Here is a 19,118-nt window from a genome sequence, read left to right on the forward strand (position 1 = left end):
GAAATGAGTCATTCTAGGAATCTAAAGCATATACCGTTTCAAGCAAAAATACTTCTTTTTTTATAAGCCCCAACTATTTTGAATGGAAATATTTCTAAACTACTGTATTCACTTTCCTGATTTTTTAAAACTGGGGCTATGAAAAATAAGTAAATTATCTTTCATAGTTCTTGGTAATCATTATGAACATGATTTATTAACTGATGTCCCAACAATTAGGTAAAGGTGTTGGCTTCTCCATTAAAAGACTTCAGATTTTTGCATCTGCTTTTTACAGTTTGTCTTCCACTCTCCTTTCAGTCTGCTGTCATTTGTCAACGCTTGCTTTAGCAAGTCCCTCACAGTATTCCAATTTTGCTGGGGTTTGTTGCTTTTAATTAATTTATTTCTACTAATCTGGCAAAAGAACAGAGATTCTTAAGAAAGGCCTGGGAGGCTCACCCACAGCCCTATCATTTGGGTCCATCTTGTACATTTTGTGACGTGGATTTTCCTGCGTTTAATATATGGGTTTTTACTACAGGGTTTAATACTGTGTTCTTTTACACTAGTGAAAGTCTTTAGTAGTCAAAATGATTATTTTATTTCACATACTATAACTTAGCAGTAGCATAATAGAAAGTTTGATTAAAGCCAGCGCTGTGGCTCAGTAGGCTAATCCTCCACCTTGTGGCGCCGGCGCACCGGGTTCTAGTCCTGGTCGGGGCACCGATCCTATCCCGGTTGCCTCTCTTCCAGGCCAGCTCTCTGCTGTGGTCCGGGAGTGCAGTGGAGGATGGCCCAAGTGCTTGGGCCCTGCACCCCATGGGAGACCAGGAGAGGCACCTGGCTCCTGGCTTCGGATCAGCGAGGTGTGCAGGCTGCAGCGGCCAGTGGGGGGTGAACCAACAGAAAAGGAAGACCTTTCTCTCTGTCTCTCTCCCTCTCACTGTGCACTCTGCCTGTCAAAAATAAAAAAAAAAAAAAAGAAAGAAAGTTTGATTAAAATCAGCCCCTCTGCATCTGGGGATATGATTATGATGAAGTATAATTTACATCACTAATTGTTAAATAAACTGAAGAAATGTCATCTATTTTGCTTAATATTGGACAAATAAGCAAAATAAAGATATTCAATGAAATATTGAATTATTCTTGACAACACAGAGAAAGTGGGGTTGTAGCTGGGGGAAGGATGAAATTGTAGAGTTTCAGGTCTCTTGGATGAAATGGACTTGGGTATTCCATGTATAGGTCATTCTATCAATTTTTGTGTAACAATGATTGACCAAGAGATGCCAGCAAACCAAGTTTTCCTTTACTCGTTCTAGTGTGAGGAAAGGTTTAGTCTTCAACAGTCTAAATAGTGCTGCATACTCTGCTTTGCTCTGTTTCAACCAATTAGGCAGAAGTGAGGTTATGGCAGAAGAAGATCCTTAACTGTACACGTTCTGGGGGAGAGAAACTAAACATTCAATTTTTTAGTTCCCTAGCTGCTAACAAGGGTCATTTGGGTATTTATAACATCATTCGCAGGCCACATAAAATTATCAGTTTAAAATTATCTTGCATAAACTTAGTGAATTTTGAGTCCCACTTGAAATTGCCCTGGCAAAGTAAAACCAAAAGATTTCAGGAGCCTTATGTGGCCTGCAGGCCTGAAGTTCCACACCATAGTATCTAGATCAATGCCTGGGACATAGCAAATGTTCAAATAAGTTGCAAAGTATCACCTCCGCTTCTATTTCGCGAAAATGCTTGTGTATTTTCATTACCAGCTGAGCATTCATAATTTAAAATTTAAAAACCAATATTTGTAATGTTTTGAGTGCTGTCATGATGTTACAAGTTGAAAATTCCATATGTGATTTCATGTCATAGGTCACAAAGTGCAGGTGTAGTAAAAAAGTAAAAATATTGCATAAAGTTACCTTCAAGCTATATGTAAAAGGAACACATGAATCATAAATGAATTTAATATCCACACATGGGTGCATTCCCCAAGAGATTTCACTATGTATATGCAAATATTTTAAAATAAAAAAATCAAAATTTGAAACATTTCTGGTCCTAAGAATTTTGGATAAGGGGTATTCAACCTGTGTTTCTTTGTTAAGAGTTCTGTAGAGCTCAGCAGTGAAGCAATTGAGGTATGAATTTTTCCTAAAGGAAGATTTTTTACTTAGGAATTCAATTTATTTAATTAAACATAAATATCAGTTATTGTATTTCTTTTGAAATACATTCTGGTAATTTCCGTCTTTCAAGAAATCAGCCCATTTCCTTTAAGTTGTTATATTTACAGATATCATTTTGCTATCATAAGTATACTTTTCAACATCTGTATAATTTGTTGTGATCCCTGTCCTCATTAGTGATATTACCATTTTATTTCTTCTCTTTTTTTCCTCTATAGTCTTTTCTCAAAAATCCAGCTTTTGGTTTCACTGAATTTCTTTATTGTTTCTCTGTTCTCTGTTTCATTGATTTCTGCCCTTAGGATTATTGTTTCCATTTTTCTCCTTGATTGGAGCTTAATTTATTCTTCTAGTTATAATTTCTCAAGGAGATAATACCTAATAAATTTTCAATCTTTCCACTTATCTACTATAAATTTACAGCCATTGTCCATACTCTTGAAGAATAGTGGTTCTTCTACCTACTACTTGTTGAATTCTTTATTTAGTGGAAAGTTAAGCTTTGTGATTATAAAATAAACTGAAAGTATGTCACTGTAAAAATTTTAAAAAAATAAGGAAGGAGGTGGGAAAGTTGGAAGCATGGACAAGGGGGAAGGAAGTATCATTAGGGTGGGAAGTATCATTATGCTCTTAAATCTGTATATTTGAAATATGTGAAATCTGTTCATCTTCTACAAATAAAAACAAATTGTCCTCTGAACATTGATTTACCTCCCTTTCCCGTATTTTAATGAATTGTGATTTTTTTTACTAATTATAAAATATTATCTAATTTCCTTTGTGATTTCTTCTTTGACCCACTGAATCTAGAGATTTCCCAAATATCCTTTTGTTATTGACTTTTAAGATAATTGTTTAATGATTAGAGATCATACTTCATTTGATTACTTTTGTGGTAAATATCTGTTTTCAGAATAGTTTGAAATTTACAAAAGTTGTAAAGTAAAACTCAGAGTTTCCCTATCCAGCTTCTCCTATTATTAATATATTAAATTAATATATTTGTCCCAATCAATAAATTACATCCAACTTTTCCAATTTTGATACAAAAGCCTTTATCACTCTAAATCCTCTCAGCCTCAGGAATCACAATTCTGTGTTCCTATTGAGTTTTTTAAAGCTCCAACATATGAGTGCAAGCATGCGATATCTGCCTTTCTGTAACTGGCTTATTTCACTTCATAGGATGGCTTCCGTTTCCATCCATTTCACTGCAATTGACAGCTGAATAGTATTCATAGTAACAGAATTTCATGGCTGCATGGAATTCTGTTGTATAGATATACCACATTTTCTTTTTTTAAATTTTATTTATTTGAAATGTAGAGTTATAGAGAGAGGTAGAGACAGAGACAGAGACAGAGAGCTCTGCTATCTGCTGCTTCACTCCCCAAATAGCCACAACAACTGGGGCTGGGCCAAGTTGAAGCCAGGAGCCAGAGCTGCTGCTAGGTCTCCCATATGGGTGCAAGGGCCCAAGGACTTGAACCCTCTTCCGCTGCTTCTCCAGTGCATTAGCAGGGAGCTGGATTGGAAGTAGAGCAGCCAGGACTCAAACTGGTGCCCATATGCAATGCTGACACTTGCAGGCCAGGGCTTTAACCCACTGAGCACAGCACATTTTCTTTGTCCACTCATGGCAGTTTGTTTTATGTTATGTAGCCTATGTTGATCAATTTTGTATATGCATCAGAGAACAATTTTGCATTTTATCAGGGTTTGTTTCATATATTTCAGAACTGTTATAAATTGAAAAACATTTAGGGTATTTGTGTTCTTTTTAAAGAATTGATCTCCTTATCAGTATGAATGACTTTCTTTATTCCTGAAAATATTTCTGTCTCTGAAATATTTGTCCACTCTTTTTAAATGTTTATTTATTTATTTTACCCACTTGAAACACCAAGAGACAGAGATGAGTAGGGAGAGAGAGACAGAGATGGAGAGAGAAATATGTCCACTCACTGGTTCACTCCTCAAATGCCAGCAACAGCTCATGCTGGGTCATCATGAAGCCAGGAGCTCAGAACTCTATCCAGGTCTCCCATGTAGGTGGCAGGGGCCCAAGCACTTGAGACATCATCTGCTGCCTCCCAAGATGCATCTGAAGGAATCTGGACGGCAAGTGGAGGAACCAGGACTCAAACTGACTGTCCAAGATGGGATTTGAGTTTCCTAAGGAGCAGTTTTAATCACTATGCAGCCACTCCTACACTGCTTTGGAATCTTTTATCTGATATTAATGTAATCCTGCCTTCTTTTTAATTAATGTTCCATTACATAAACTCATTTCAAAAAAATATTTGAAAGGCAAAGAGACAGAAAGGCAGGCAGAAACACACACATGCACACACACACAGATATCTTCCATCTGCTGGCTCACCCCCCAAAAATACTTGCAACAACTCCAGTTAGGACAAGCTGAAGCCAGGGTTAGAGAGCAATCTGGGTCTCCCACAAGGGCAATAGGGACCCAAATACTTAATATATCACCAGATGCTTCCTGGAGTGCTCATTAGTAGGACGTTGGAGTTAGAAATGGAGCAAAGACTTGAATAGAGGGACTCTGATATGGGATGTGGGCTTCCCAAGTGGCATGTTAACCACTGCACCAAAATCTGGCTCCTTTTTTATGTTTAATATACCTATGTTTTTGTATTTAAAGTGTTTTTTTTTTGGTAAATAGGAGATAGTTGAATTTAAGTCTAGTATGAAAATATCTGCTTTTTAATTAGTATATTCAGACAACTTTGCAATTCACCGGATTATTGAAATGGTTGAGTTTAAGTTTACAATATTACTACTTGTTTTCTATCAGTACTATCTGTTCTTTGTTCCTCTTTTCATTTCTTTCTGCCTTTATTTGTTTCTAACTAAATCTTTATGATACTACATTTATATTCTTTGTTGGTCCATCATTCTTTGTTTTGTTGTTTTAACAATTTATTTAGAGATCATTATATACTTCTTTAACTTATCGTCATGTTATCATATTATATTACTTCACATATAATAAAAGAATCTTACGATAGTTTACTTTATTTCTCTTCTGGCCTTTATGCTATCATTGTTGCTGTACATTTCCCTTTTATGCATGCCTTAAAACCTCCAATAAATTTTTAGTTTAAAAGTTAAGCAATTATCTTATAAAATGAGCTTTAAAAATTAAAAAGGTATTTCATTTAGCCACATATTTACTGTTTCCAGTTCTCTTCTTTCCACTATGTGAATTCAAATGTAAATTTGTTATCATTTTCCTTCTGCCTGAATAACACCCTTAATCATTTTTGGTAGTGTGTTTTTGCTAATGATATGTATTTTCTTCTTTTGTATGAGGGGAAAGTTTTACTTTTGATTTTTTTTCATATAGGATTCCAGGGTAACATATTTATTTTCTTTTAGTACTTTAAAGATGTTGCTCATTGTTCTCTGTGTTGTGCTTCTTCTATGAGGTATTGCTTTTCATTTTTATATTTTCCTTCTATACAGAAGGTGCAGTTTGTCCTTTGCCTGCTTTTAATATTTTCTCTTTCTCTTATTTCAGCACTTTGATTATGAAATGCCTTGATGCCATTTTATTCATCTTTCTTACTCTTGGGTATTTGTTGAGCTTGTTGGCTGGGTGGGTTTATAATTTTCATTATATTTGGAAAATTAGCAAATTTTAAAATGTTTTTCTCCCTTTTCTGATCTTCTGGAACTCAAGAAATATGTATGTTAGGTTACATATTATTGTTCCACAGTTCACTGATGTTCCATTAATTTTTCCCTCATATGTTTTCCTCAATGTTTGATTTTGGATAATTTGTACTTGTGGATATAAAAGTTCACTGATTCTTCCTTTTGCTGTGGCTAATCTGCAGCTAATCTGTTGTTAAAACTATCCATTGCATCTGTCATTTCATATGTTGTATTTCATCTCCATAATTTTTAATGGACCCTTTAAAAATTCTTCTATTATTTTCTCATTCTGCTTGTGATTTCTTCTACCTTCTTTAACATATGGAATTCAGCAATAACAGCTATTTTGCCATTTTTCTCTACAAATTCTGTTTCTATTCTTTTCATTATGTTTTTTCATAATAGTTTTTTCACTGTGATATGGATTATAAATTTTCCTGTTTATATGCTTGGAAATTTTATTGGTGCATACTTGATGTTTTTCTAGTCTTTAAATATGTTTGGGATTTGTGCTGGTATACAATTATGTTACCTGGAAATTGTACAGTACTTTTGAGGCTTGCTTTTGTTAGGCAGATCTAGAATTGTCTTTACTCTAGAGCTAATTTTACCTTTTATTGAAAAAAAAGCTGTCTATGGACATTTCTAAATGCATCTTGAAATACGAAGCTTTCCAATCTGGCTGATCCTTCATGAATTGTGAGGATTATTTCGCCTGCACCTTTCCCGTGGTTCTTCTTTGGATTCAAAAATTTCTTCACATAATTAAACTACTCAGCATTCAGCCCAAGACTTGAAGGGTTCCTCTATAATCTCTGGAACTCTATGTGCACTCTTCTTGTCTGTGCAGTTTGTCCTCTCTCATATACAGTCCCTCAAACTTTAGCCACTTTGTCCTTCCTGAAATCTGAGCTCTGCCTCCTCAACTCAGAGAGATTCCTAGGCTGTTCTGGCCCCTCCTTCTCATTAAGCTATCACCTGGAAACTTTCCCCAGACATTGGGTTGTGAGCCTCATAGGGCTCATCTTATTTGTTTCCATTTTATCAGGAATCATGGCCCTGTGTTGCCTTTTATCAAAGGTCTGAAATAGCTTTTTTCTAAATGTTTTTCTGTGTTTCTTGATTGTTTTTAGACATTTAAGATGAAAGAGTAAATCCTATTGTTACTTCATCATATCTATGAGCGGAAGTTGAAGTGACCTTTTGGAGGGATGGAGTGGGAATACTTTAGGAGTCAGGACCACTCTGTTTACATATTAAACTTCACTTCTTGCTGATCTTGTGACCTTAATAGAGATAATTGACCTTGTGAACCCAGTTCCTTCATCTGGAAAATGAGGCCATAAAACCTGTTCTACTTTTCTTCACATAGTGAGTTATCTTCATTCATTAAAACAGTTGATAAACTATAATGTACAATGTGAAGTCTAGTTTTGTTAATAGTTAACACATTTCTATAACCAACAGATCATTTCTACCAGAAATAATTCTCTTTACACCAATCCACTTCTACACCATTTATATATAAATCTGAAACAAAGAAAATGTGTGTTATTATCTTATCATGGTAAAAAGAAGGGTGATCCTGTGAAACATGTCTATGTGATGAGATTTTTTTAAATATTGAAGAATGCAGAAGTTAAGCACCAATGGATATGGTTTCTATATATGTGGATGCCTTTGCAGAATTTTTAGTGTAAATTTATTATTGAACATAATATATTAAGCTAGATAAATTTAATTAAAATGAAGTCATTGGTGTTTTATTTAGCAAAAGTTTGATTAAGTAGATAATAACAAACTGATACTTTGAACATGTGTAAAATAATTGCTATTGTAAATCTGTTCTCAGAGGCTGTTACTTTAATCTGTCATTTACATTTTATGATCCTCAACTTTACAAAAAGCTGTTATATTTACCTATCTCACAATTAACTTGCAGAATTTGCAAATGTTGCCAAAAAAACCTTCCAGCATCTTCTAAGAATGAAGTCTAACAACAGACGTGCTGTCTATTCTAATATGGAAAGATATTCATCATCTGTTTATTGGGCTATAATTTACAAAATGCATTGTACACATCTCTTTATTCTAAGAGATATAACTTGCCTCTATCACTTGGTGAAGATATAAATTATCTAATTTTAACATAAACTTATCATTTGACTTTGTCAGGGCACAAAGAAATTATATACTGACATTTTTAAAAACACTTAAAAATTTTGTGTAATTAATATTCATGTTTGTCAGCTACATAAAAGCTAAACATATACTCACAGTGACATAGACACAACTTGCAAGACAGTTTTATGTACCTATCCTCCTCATAAATACATGAAAATACATATATCTATGTATATATATATGTGTGTATGTGTAGTCTTTAAAAATTCATGAAATGCATACTATGAAAAAATTCATGTCAATATTTTTTATACCAAAATAATATATACTTCCATTTTCTGCAAACATTTTGAAGTACCCTTGTATACATCCTTCTATAGCTATTTCTCTAATGCCTAAGTTATAAAGATTAATGTTTGTAACAAAAAACATTCAATAACAAGTAGATACCTTGGATCACAGACTATTTTATTGATTCTCATATTAGCTTTTAATGACACTTACTTTTATTACATGTTAGTATGTTAAAACAATAAGTATCAAAAGCTACAAATTCCTTATCAAGTGCTCAGATACCAAAATTCATATTATAAAAGAAAAAGATGGAGTTCAAACAGATAATAAGTTGGACGACAGAAACAGAAACAGCGCCTCAACTGGATATCTGATTTCCTCATGTCTTTATTTCTGCTTTCATATAATAACACATGCATAAAGATATATGGGTTATAAGTAATAATTAAAGATCAAAGGTACATATACAGCATCTCCTGATGAGCTACATAGTACCATGATCCACATATACTTGACTAAATTGTATTTCTTTTCATATTTCCAGCCCTAAGCAAATTGTGCAAGTGAATCTACCACTTACCAGCCAAAGCATTTGCACTGCCACAAGAACTGACTGCTAATGTTTCAGAATCTTGCAATTCACAGTCTAGGTTAATATCTTTATAGATTGCATTTTAATTTATGATTCAATGAAAGATCAAGATATGGATAAATGTAATTGTACATCAATTACAAAAAGAGAGAAAATGTGACACATATATAAAATGGAATACTATTTAGCCTAACAGAGAAAGAAATCTTGTCATTTGAGGCAACATGGATGAATCTGGAGGACATTCTATTAAGTGAAATAGGCCAGACACAGAAAGGCAAAATATTACATGATCTCTTTTATATGTGGAAACTAGAAACATCAAATACTGAAGTTGAGAGTAGAATTGTGGTTACTAGGGGCTGAGAGGTGAGTGGTACACTGGGTAGATATTGGTCAAGGAATACAAAATTTCATTTAGACAGGAGGAATAAGTGTAAGAGATCTATTGTACAGCATGGTGACTGCAGTTAATAATAATGTATCACATACTTGAAAATTGCTATGATGGGCTGGCGCTGTGGCACAACTGGTTAACACCCTGGCCTGAAGCGCCAGAATCCCATATGGGAGCCGGTTCGAGACCTGGCTGCTCCATTTCCAGTCCGACTCTCTACTATGGCCTGGGAAAGCAGAAGATGGCCCAAGTCCTTGGGCCCCTGCGCCCACGTGGGAGACCTGGAAGAAGCTCCTGGCTCCTGGCTTCGGATCGGCTCAGCTCTGGCCGTGGCGGCCATTTGGGGAGTAGGCCATCAGATGGAAGACCTCTCTCTCTCTGCCTTTCCTCTCTCTCTGTAATTCTGACTTTCAAATAAACAAATAAATCTTTAAAAAAAAGAGAAAGAAAATTGCTATGAACGTAGATTTTAGATGTTCTTATCACAAGAAATAAACATGTGAGGTAATGGGTATATCAACTGTCTTGATTTAGTCCTTCCAAAATATATACATACATCAAAACATCATGTTGTACAAAATGTGTAAGTTTCCTTGACCAAAAAATTGAAAAATTGTCTACAGAAATATTCTCAGAAGATTGAGAAAATGCTTAGTGACTGAAAGGCCCCACTAGAGTACAGCCCTAAATCTTATAATCACGGGTAGAGCTCTATCATATACTCTTTCAAAAAAAGAAAACAATGTCAATATCTTTCCTAAATGGACAAAATCTATCTTTGGGTCTTTGTTTGAGATATTCTCCCTCTAAGATACTCAAATCAAATGTCTTTCAATTGAGTTTTATGACTATAAAACAGAATTTTTGTCTTTACAGTTAGTGAAAATGCTCTGTATCTGTGTATGTGACTATACATATATTATAGGATTTACTTTGAAGATCATCAGTGAAATAAAAATTTCAAATTATCATAAAACTGGTAGACCTCTGAAAATATACTCTTGGACTCCTAGTCATCTGCAGATCACTGTTTGAAAGAAACTGTCCTATGTCAAGACTGTGGCATTAAAATGAAAGCACGTTTTATTGGCAAATTATAAGCATATACAAGAGTACTTAAAAAGAATTCCTGGAAAATTAAATTAAAAGAGAACTTTACTTTGGTGTAAAAAATTCTAAATCTGTGTATGGTTAATTCATGATATGCATTTCCATGAACTTTTTGAAGTACCCTTTTATGTATTTGAAGAATAGGATTAATGTTAATATTTATTTATTTGAAAGGCAGAATTACAAAGAGAGAGAGAGAGAGAGTGATTGACTTATCTTCTATCCTCTGGTTCATTCCCCAAATGGTTTGAGTCATGGCTGTTCCAAATGTCCATCTTTTATAAGAATAACTGTGAAATAGGACTAGAAGTTCACCCTTTCTCAGTATGACCTCATTTTAATTTACTGCTTACATCTGCAATAACCCTATTTTCTAAGTAAGTATATATTCTAGATATTAGGTGTTATGACCTCAATATATGAATTTGGAGTGGGGAGTATTTGAATTTTGAATTTTGGAGTGGGGAAGTAACAATTGACTAATTGATCATTTCAATAAAAAGATAAGAGGCTGATTTCATTCATAAACCAAAAAGGCCACCAGTTCCTATGGTAAGCACAATAATGCCACCCATCTCTAGATATCTATGTCCTAATTCTTGGAAACTATGAATATGTTAGGTCATAGGGAAAAACGAATTAAAGTTGTAGATGTATTAACAAACTATCAAGTTTGCAAGTAAGCTGACTTTAAAATGAGATTATCCTATATTATGGGCTGATGCAATCATGAGGATCTCCAAATGTGGAAGAAGTAGGCAGAGCAGTTAGTATCAGAGTGATGCAATATAAAAAAGACTTTATCAGCCATTACTAACTTTGAAGATGAGAGCAGATCCTGAGTCAATAAATATGAGTAGCCACGGATTCTTTCCTAGAGTTGTCAGAAAAGAAAGCCCTGCTGGCACCTTGATTTTTTTCAATTTTTTTTTTTTTGGACAGGCAGAGTGGACAGTGAGAGAGAGAGACAGAGCGAAAGGTCTTCCTTTGCCGTTGGTTCACCCTCCAATGGCCGGTGCGGCCGGTGTGCTGTGGCCAGCGCACCGCGCTGATCCGAAGGCAGGAGCCAGGTGCTTCTCCTGGTCTCCCATGGGGTGCAGGGCCCAAGCACTTGGGCCATCCTTCACTGCACTCCCGGGCCATAGCAAAGAGCTGGCCTGGAAGAGGGGCAACCGGGACAGAATCCGGTGCCCTGACCGGGACTAGAACCCAGTGTGCCGGCGCCACAAGGCGGAGGATTAGCCTGTTGAGCCACGGTGCCGGCTTGGCACCTTGATTTTTAACCCGTGAAACCCATTTCAGACTTCTGACTTCCAAAGCCATCTTAAGCCACTAATTTTGTAACAAACTGTTTCAATAGCCAATAGAAAATACAGAGTTCCCCCTGGAAAATGCTGGTAAAAGTGAAATCAATACATCACTTTTCTTCTGTAGAACTCTATTGACAAATGAAGTATTAAAATCATCATTTCAATGGTGAGGATATTGCAATCATCAAAATAAATGGATTCACTCAAATTCATAACAATTTTACTTACCACATAAGAATAACCATTGTCTAAGTGAGACAATGTTGACTCCAGAATGGTGCAAAGCTGGTCTATATTAGATAATATACAATGCAAAATTAGCAAAATTTTCCATGTGTAAAATCAGCAAAAGGAAATTTGATTTTTTTCTATGACCACCAAGTCTTAAACATATATTTTGCAGCAGGAGTCAGATTTTATTTTATATTAGTGCTTCTCAGAATTTAATGTGCATATGAGTCACCTGAGGACCTTGTTAAAATGCAGATTCTGCTTCAGTATGTTGGGGTGGAGCCTAGGATTTTGTGGTTTCTAAACAATTCCCGGGTGATGCTCAGGCTGCCACTTTATAGAATATACACACAAGAGTAGCAAGGATTTAACAGATTAAGATGCACAAAAAAGTAAACAGGCTATATATCGCAACCAGTACTGAATTCAAAGTTTTCTCTCTACATTAGGCATTAATCATTGGGGAAGAAAACTCAAATTGACCTGAAGGGTCTTTTAACCATTTATCAAAATTAAAGATGAGCCTATAGGTTCTAAATAAAATGGTCTACTGGTTACTTTCTTAATTAATTTACATAATCAAAAATAATTTCCTGTGTATATACTGCGGTCTTAAAATAGTGGGGATGAGTCAAGAGTGAGCATTCTAATATCTTATGCAATACTTCCCACTAATGCAGATTATATTTCTTTTTCTGCATTTTGTAATTCCTTCTCTTCCAATTGTTGCTCTGTTAAGGAGATTCAACATGAAAAAATGGCATGCTGGACTATGGTTTTTTACTTTTTATGTGCTGAACTCTTTATTTAGTAGAGCCATTAAGCATTTGACTATAATGTAAATTAAAAGGTTATCTCCAAAATAAATAAAATATCATGCTGGAAAAAAGAGAAAAGGCAAAGCTATTTGGAAAATGGGTCTCAGATAATTACTTTCTCAAATAGCACAGATATTCCATCCATAAAATACACAATAGGTAGATCAAGCTATCCAAATAAGAAAGTATTAAAGCAATAAATTAGTGGCGTAGAAAACATAATCTTATAATCTAGTGTTACATAAAACCCAGTGAAGAAGTGCTCTCACCATTGGTTGGTTTGATGCTAGGAAAGAATATGAGTCTATTCGCCTTCCATTATTGAAGGCATTGGCGGTCAGCACAATGATGCCTTTCCATTATATCTCAAGTTTTATATAAAGCATTTATCTCCACTGAGAGAAAAAGGAAGATGTCATAGGTTAGGGAGAAGTTAAGGAGGAATGTCTCTGTGTGTATACACACATGCACACACACACGCACAAAAAATAAAGACAGATTTCATTCTAGCTCCCTAACCTATGACTGCTTTCAGCCTACCAGTTAAGTGTGCAGCCTCCAGAATGACAATTATTTTCAGAATCTGATTCCATACACAATTGCTGTCTACATGGAAAAAGTGTCTTCCAGAAAGCATATAAGTCATGAGTTTCCATGGCTATTTTCAGAACTTAAAGAAATTTCTCTAATCCCAAGACAAGAGGAGCTAAAAGGACGTTTTCCTGAATTTTTATCACTTTGATAAGTAACAGGTTTAACGATTTTAAGGATCAATCCAACTAGATATATCTGTGGTTGTAAAATAAGACCAAGAAGGTAGGATAGCTGCTGTTGTAGATTTCATTACATATGGCAGATGTAAAGTGTAGCACTTAATTGATGACCCAATTGATGATACAATCTCATGTATCTAGTTGTGATATACCAAGATCTCTGCTTTAATCCAGGCAATTTTATTACTAGTTGAAACAAGATGACTCCATTTGCACAGACAGGTTTCAATTTATTGCCTTGAAATTTTATGCAGACTGGGGCCAGTGCCATGGCTCACTTAGTTAATCCTCTGCCTGCGGCACCAGCATTCCGGGTTCTAGTCCCGGTTGGGGCACCGGGTTCTAGTCCCGGTTGCTCTTCTTCCATTCCAGCTCTCTGCTGTGGCCCAGGAAGGCAGTGGAGGATGGGTCAAGTGCTTGGGCACCTGCACCCACGTGGGAGACCAGGAAAAAGCACCTGGCTCCTGGCTTTGGATCGGCGTAGCTCTGGCCATGGCGGCCATTTTGGTGGTGAACCAACAGAAGGAAGACCTTTCTCTCTGTCTCCTTCTCTCACTGTCTAACTCTATCTTTCAAATAAAAAAACAGAAATTTGATGCAGACTGAAAACATTTCAGGGTGTCAGTCACAGTTTCTGAGTATGCTAACCTCTCCAGATCCTTTCTATATATCTCAATAAATTATTTCCATTTATTTGCAGACCAGTATATCTAACTATCGTGTATCCAGTGCAAGCATACTAAGGACATTCTTAATTTTATTTTAGCTGGATCTACTGCAAAATCAAAAGTAAACAGCAATCAACATTTTTTATCCTATTGAGATTACACTTCGAACAATATACTTCCTACTGTATACCACGCTTTCCAAAGTAGAATTAATTAAATATTTTAAAAATATATTTTATACAAAATTTTGCCATTATTTTCAATCAAAACTGAGAGTGGAGCTGGCATTGCAGTGTGGAAGGTTAAGGTGCCACATGGGATGTCGTCATCTCATATTGTAGAGCCGGTTTCAGTCCTTGCTGCTCTGTTTCTGATCCAACTCCATGCTAATGCACCTGGGAAGGCAGCAGCAGTTGGATCGAATATTTGGATCCCTGCCACCCATGTGGGAGACTTGGATGGAGTTCCAGGCTCCTGGCTTTGGCCTGGCCCAGCCCCGGCAATTTTGGCTATTTGGGGAGTGAACCAGCAAATGGAAGATCTCTTTCTCTCTGTCTTTGTTTCTGTCTCTCTCTCTCTGTGTCACATTGCCTTTCAAATAAATAAACTAAATTATTTTTTTTTAAAAAAGGACTGAGACAGTCTATACTTAAATAAATGCATGTATACACCATTTGGTAAAGATTATAAATCCCTGATTTTATAGAAACAACATAGGATTCATGGAAAACATTGTTACATAAACACACACTCACACACAGGGACTCAGAGATTTAGATCATAGCTAAAGCTATTCCAAGAATTCATTACATGACCTTCGTAAGCAAAACTTAGTGATCACACATCAAATAGACCTCTCCTTGCATCTTGACTGCGATACTGACTGTGTGGTCTTGGGCAGTCAACTTCTTTGAACATAAGTTTTCTCATTTTTTTAATATTGGAAATGATACTAGAGCCTATCTCACTGGAATGTTGTGAGATTTCAACCTCATAACATATACAAAGTTGTTAGCACAATGCTGTGTACTACATGATTAATAAATACTAGCATTTATTAATACTGGTAAGGTACTTCACTTCTTGTGGCTTAATTATATAAAATGAGGGGTAGGCTTATTCTTCCATCACAAACTCTATAACCTAATGCCATCCTCTCATTCAGATAAGAATTATAAAACAAATGTTAAAATACATACACCAGGGCCGGAACTGTGGCTTGGAGGGTAAAGCCAATACCTGCAGTGCCAGCATCCCATATAGGCACTATTTCAAGTACTGACTGCTCCACTTCCAATCCAGTTCCCTGTTAATATGCCTGGGAAAGCAGCGGAAGATGACCCAAGTCCTTGGGTCCCTGCATACATGTGGGCGACCCAGAAGAAGCTCCAGGCTCCTGGCATTGGATCTGCCTAGCTCCAGCCATTGCAGCCATTTGGGGAGTGAACCTGCAGATGGAAGATCTCTCTCTCTTTCTGTCTCTGCTTCTGCATTTCAAATAAATTAATAAATCTTTACAAAAAGAAGCTAACAGTTTATTTAAAAAATACATATACCACACTCTCATTTTTTATTTTATTTTATTTTAAGCTATCTAAAATTAATAGCACATTCCAAAGCACCACATTCTATACAAAGTTGCATAACTTTTAACAGTTTTGTCTATTGGTCTACATGTAAATGTCTAGGAAAGTCTTATGACACTACAGGTTGACTGCAGGCTAAAACAGCTTTTTGGGAGGATGGAGATTCACATAATACAGGTAGTAAGAGAAAAGGTCAGGGAGAAAGGATTTTTCTTCATAATAAGTAACATTTATAGTTCACTTACAATAATCGATGACAATGAATTTAAATTTACAGGTTAAAACACATTGCTGGACTGCTTCTTTTCATGCCCCTAAACCATCAACCTTGAAGTGATATTGGGACACTGCCTCAAAATGAAGCTACAGCCAAAGTTAAATCTGGGTAAAGCCTCTATATTAAACCACAGTCTCACTGTTGTTCAAGTAAAACTTGAATTCTGTGGGAAAATTCAGTTCAAAGTCCAAAGGTCAGAAAACTGACATCAAATATATAATATTATAATTATGGCAACCACCTCACCAATCAGATCTGATTCGAGAGATGTACAAGTTATGTACAAAGGGATATCAGGGATAATGTAAAATTGCAATTGCAGATATAATGCAACAAAAAGTGAGTGAATAGTAGATTTTGTGAGAAGATATACAATGCAATGTCATAAGAAGGAAGTATAGAACAGTGGAAATATCTCTTAACTTAGCAGCTTTAGAATGGGAATAGAACTACTTTGGGGATAATGTTCCCTTGATCTTGTTTATGAAGGCATGCTATATTCAGAGGCCACTCATTATACAAAATCTCTATAATGTATTTTCCCTGATTTCTACTAAAATTTATTCAGTCACTGGAGGGTTCTTGCATGAACAATGATGAATAAGATTCACATGTATACACTTCTCTCTATAACAATATTTCTTCATTTCACAGGAAATTGCTCTTTAGGGAGAAAAAAGAATGATGTATATGGCTACAGCTATTTTGATTAGTTAGCTCAATGCCGAGGCAGATGATAAAGATGTAGATGGCATGGTCTTAACCTTTAAAGGTAGGGTTTAAAAACAAGTTGAGGAGTCTGGTCTAACACACACACACACACACACATACACACACAACAATGACCACAACCACAACTACAACAAATAACAGCAGAATACTGACTCTAAGAAAATGATAAGATTTGTGTGGGAATTCCAGAAAAAGTGAGGTCAATAACAGCTGGGTTAGACTTAGAAGGCATTTATGGAGAGGGGAGACATGAGTTGAGCTTCAAAAGTGGCTAAGATTTGAATTATATAGAAGACAGGACATCCTGGGTAAAGGTGCTGGTAGTGATATAGGAGCAAAGTTATGGAGATAAAGTGTTCGGGGAACATTAATGAGATTTGTGTGCTGAAGAATAAGCAAAATAACAGATACAATGAGACACAATTTTGAAGTTCTTTGAAATGTGGGTGAAGTTTAGCTTGGAACAATAGAATATACAGATTCAAAAATATGTTTGTGAAAGAAATAGAGAAGTGTTCACCGACATTAACCCAGCATGATAAATTAAGCATCTGGGCCATAGGTCAAGGCTGGCTAGGAAGCTCCTACAGTGAGTGATGATGAGACTTTCAGTTGTGGAGTAAGGGAAGAATGGTGTGAGATGCCTTGCAAAAGACAATTTACCAATACTTAGTAATTCCTTAAACGGAAGAAATGAGGAAAAATACAGATTCCTCAGTGAAATAGAAGTCCATGTTTAGATTGTGTCGGGAGTTAATAATACTACTTTATACAAATTTTCCACTAATGACAGTGGCAGGTTGCTCCTCCCAACTGCTGAGTAATATATCCCTGTTGGACAGGGTCTCTCAAAATAGGATTTGCCGTCTATGATTCTCACAGAGATACAATGACTAAAGATTTATAGGAGACTGATCCAGAAGAGGAAGAAGAAGGACAAGAATGGAAAATTTCTTCCTCTGAGTCTCTACAGTGGACTTCATTCTGAGTCTTTCAAAAGGGTTTCAAGTTCAAAATCACCATGTCACTCCAAATTAGAGCTCTTTGAGGATTAGAAATTGGATTCATTTGAATAATTAGTGTTTTTCTCTAAGCATTTTCTCATGGCAGAACTTTCTATTTCACAAATTATCCTCTGAATTATTTCCATTATTCTAAATCTAATATCTATAGAGATTGAGAATTTGTCTTCCCAAATGTACCACCTATATTTGGGGGTTGAGTACAGTCAACAGTCCAAATTCAAAATAACTGGCAGATCCCTGCTTGAGACATCACAAGGCCAACTAACTCCTCAACCTTTCCCACATTCAGCTCGGACAGGGCTCAGCCCCACCCCCTTCAGCGAAACGGAAAAAGCGCCTGCGCAAACTCAAAGCCTATTCTCGCCCTGAGCCCCCACCTCCTTCCACCAAGGTGCAAACGCGCAGGCGCAGCGCCGTTAGTGCGTTTGAGTAGGGCTGTGAGAAATCTACTGTCCAGTGAAATCTAGAAGTGGCAGAATTCAACCCCCTCCTTTCTTCGGAGGCAGAGGCGCCACTTTCTCCTACTACTGGGCCAGAAGCGCGGCTCCTACATCGCCCTCTCTCGGAGCAAAGTCCTTTGCTTTTTGGCAATGCCCACTGTATTCCTATCCTCAGTTCGTTTCTAACCTCGCGCTGCCGCCTGCCTTTGCTCGGAAGGAAGAGGCACTTAGCTTCCCAGAAGCCGCACCAATTTGTTGGCTGCCTTTTTAGGCCACGGAACCTACCGGCCCCCCACTGGGCAAAGCATTCTCCGAAGCCTTGCCCGCCCTCCTTCGCCCTTCACACCCACCCAGGTTGGGTGCTTACCTCGGGCGTGGTGCGGTCACGGAAGGGATCAGAGGATCCCAGAGCAGGCCAGTGCTGGGGCAGGCGGATTCAGCGAGATTTTTCCTGGGTCTCCACTGCCGCCTCAGACAATGAAATCAGCGTGTCCGATCATCAATTCTCATCATGATCGTGACGTCACTAAAGACAGCGGCCAATGGGAGCCCGAGATCAGCTCCGGACAGTCCCTGGCCTCAGCCCAGAACCCAAGAGTGGGGAGGGGGGAGGACAGATGGCTGCCTGCAGTGGGGCTGCTTCCTCCCTGCACAAATGAGCTGCATCAATGGCCAGGACCCTCTGAACCTCTCCCTCTCTGTGTGACTGAACATCCAGCATTCCTGTGTCTATAATAGTTACACACCAGCCATTTGAGCAGGTGCTGCTTGATCTTCCAACTTGAGGTTTGGTTTCAGCAAAATTGTTGCACACTGCTAAAACCAAGTGATAGCAAAAAGAAATACAATCTTCTGTGTTCAGTTAACAAGTATATATTCA

At 36.8% G+C, this 19,118-nt stretch overlaps 1 protein-coding gene across 3 annotated transcripts in view; it reads right to left on the minus strand.

Moving 5' to 3' along the window:
- HDX (highly divergent homeobox) overlaps window positions 1–18,720 on the minus strand; it is a 154,791-nt gene extending 136,071 nt beyond the window's left edge. For all 3 annotated transcript variants that reach the window (XM_062183540.1, XM_062183539.1, XM_062183538.1), the window contains exon 1: window positions 18,606–18,720. The gene's annotated coding sequence lies outside the window, so the exon portion shown is untranslated. The remainder of the gene's footprint in view (window positions 1–18,605) is intronic.
- Window positions 18,721–19,118: the final 398 nt, after the last annotated feature.

Source organism: Lepus europaeus, chromosome X (genome assembly GCF_033115175.1).
Source record: "Lepus europaeus isolate LE1 chromosome X, mLepTim1.pri, whole genome shotgun sequence".
Classification (NCBI taxonomy): Eukaryota; Metazoa; Chordata; class Mammalia; order Lagomorpha; family Leporidae; genus Lepus; species Lepus europaeus.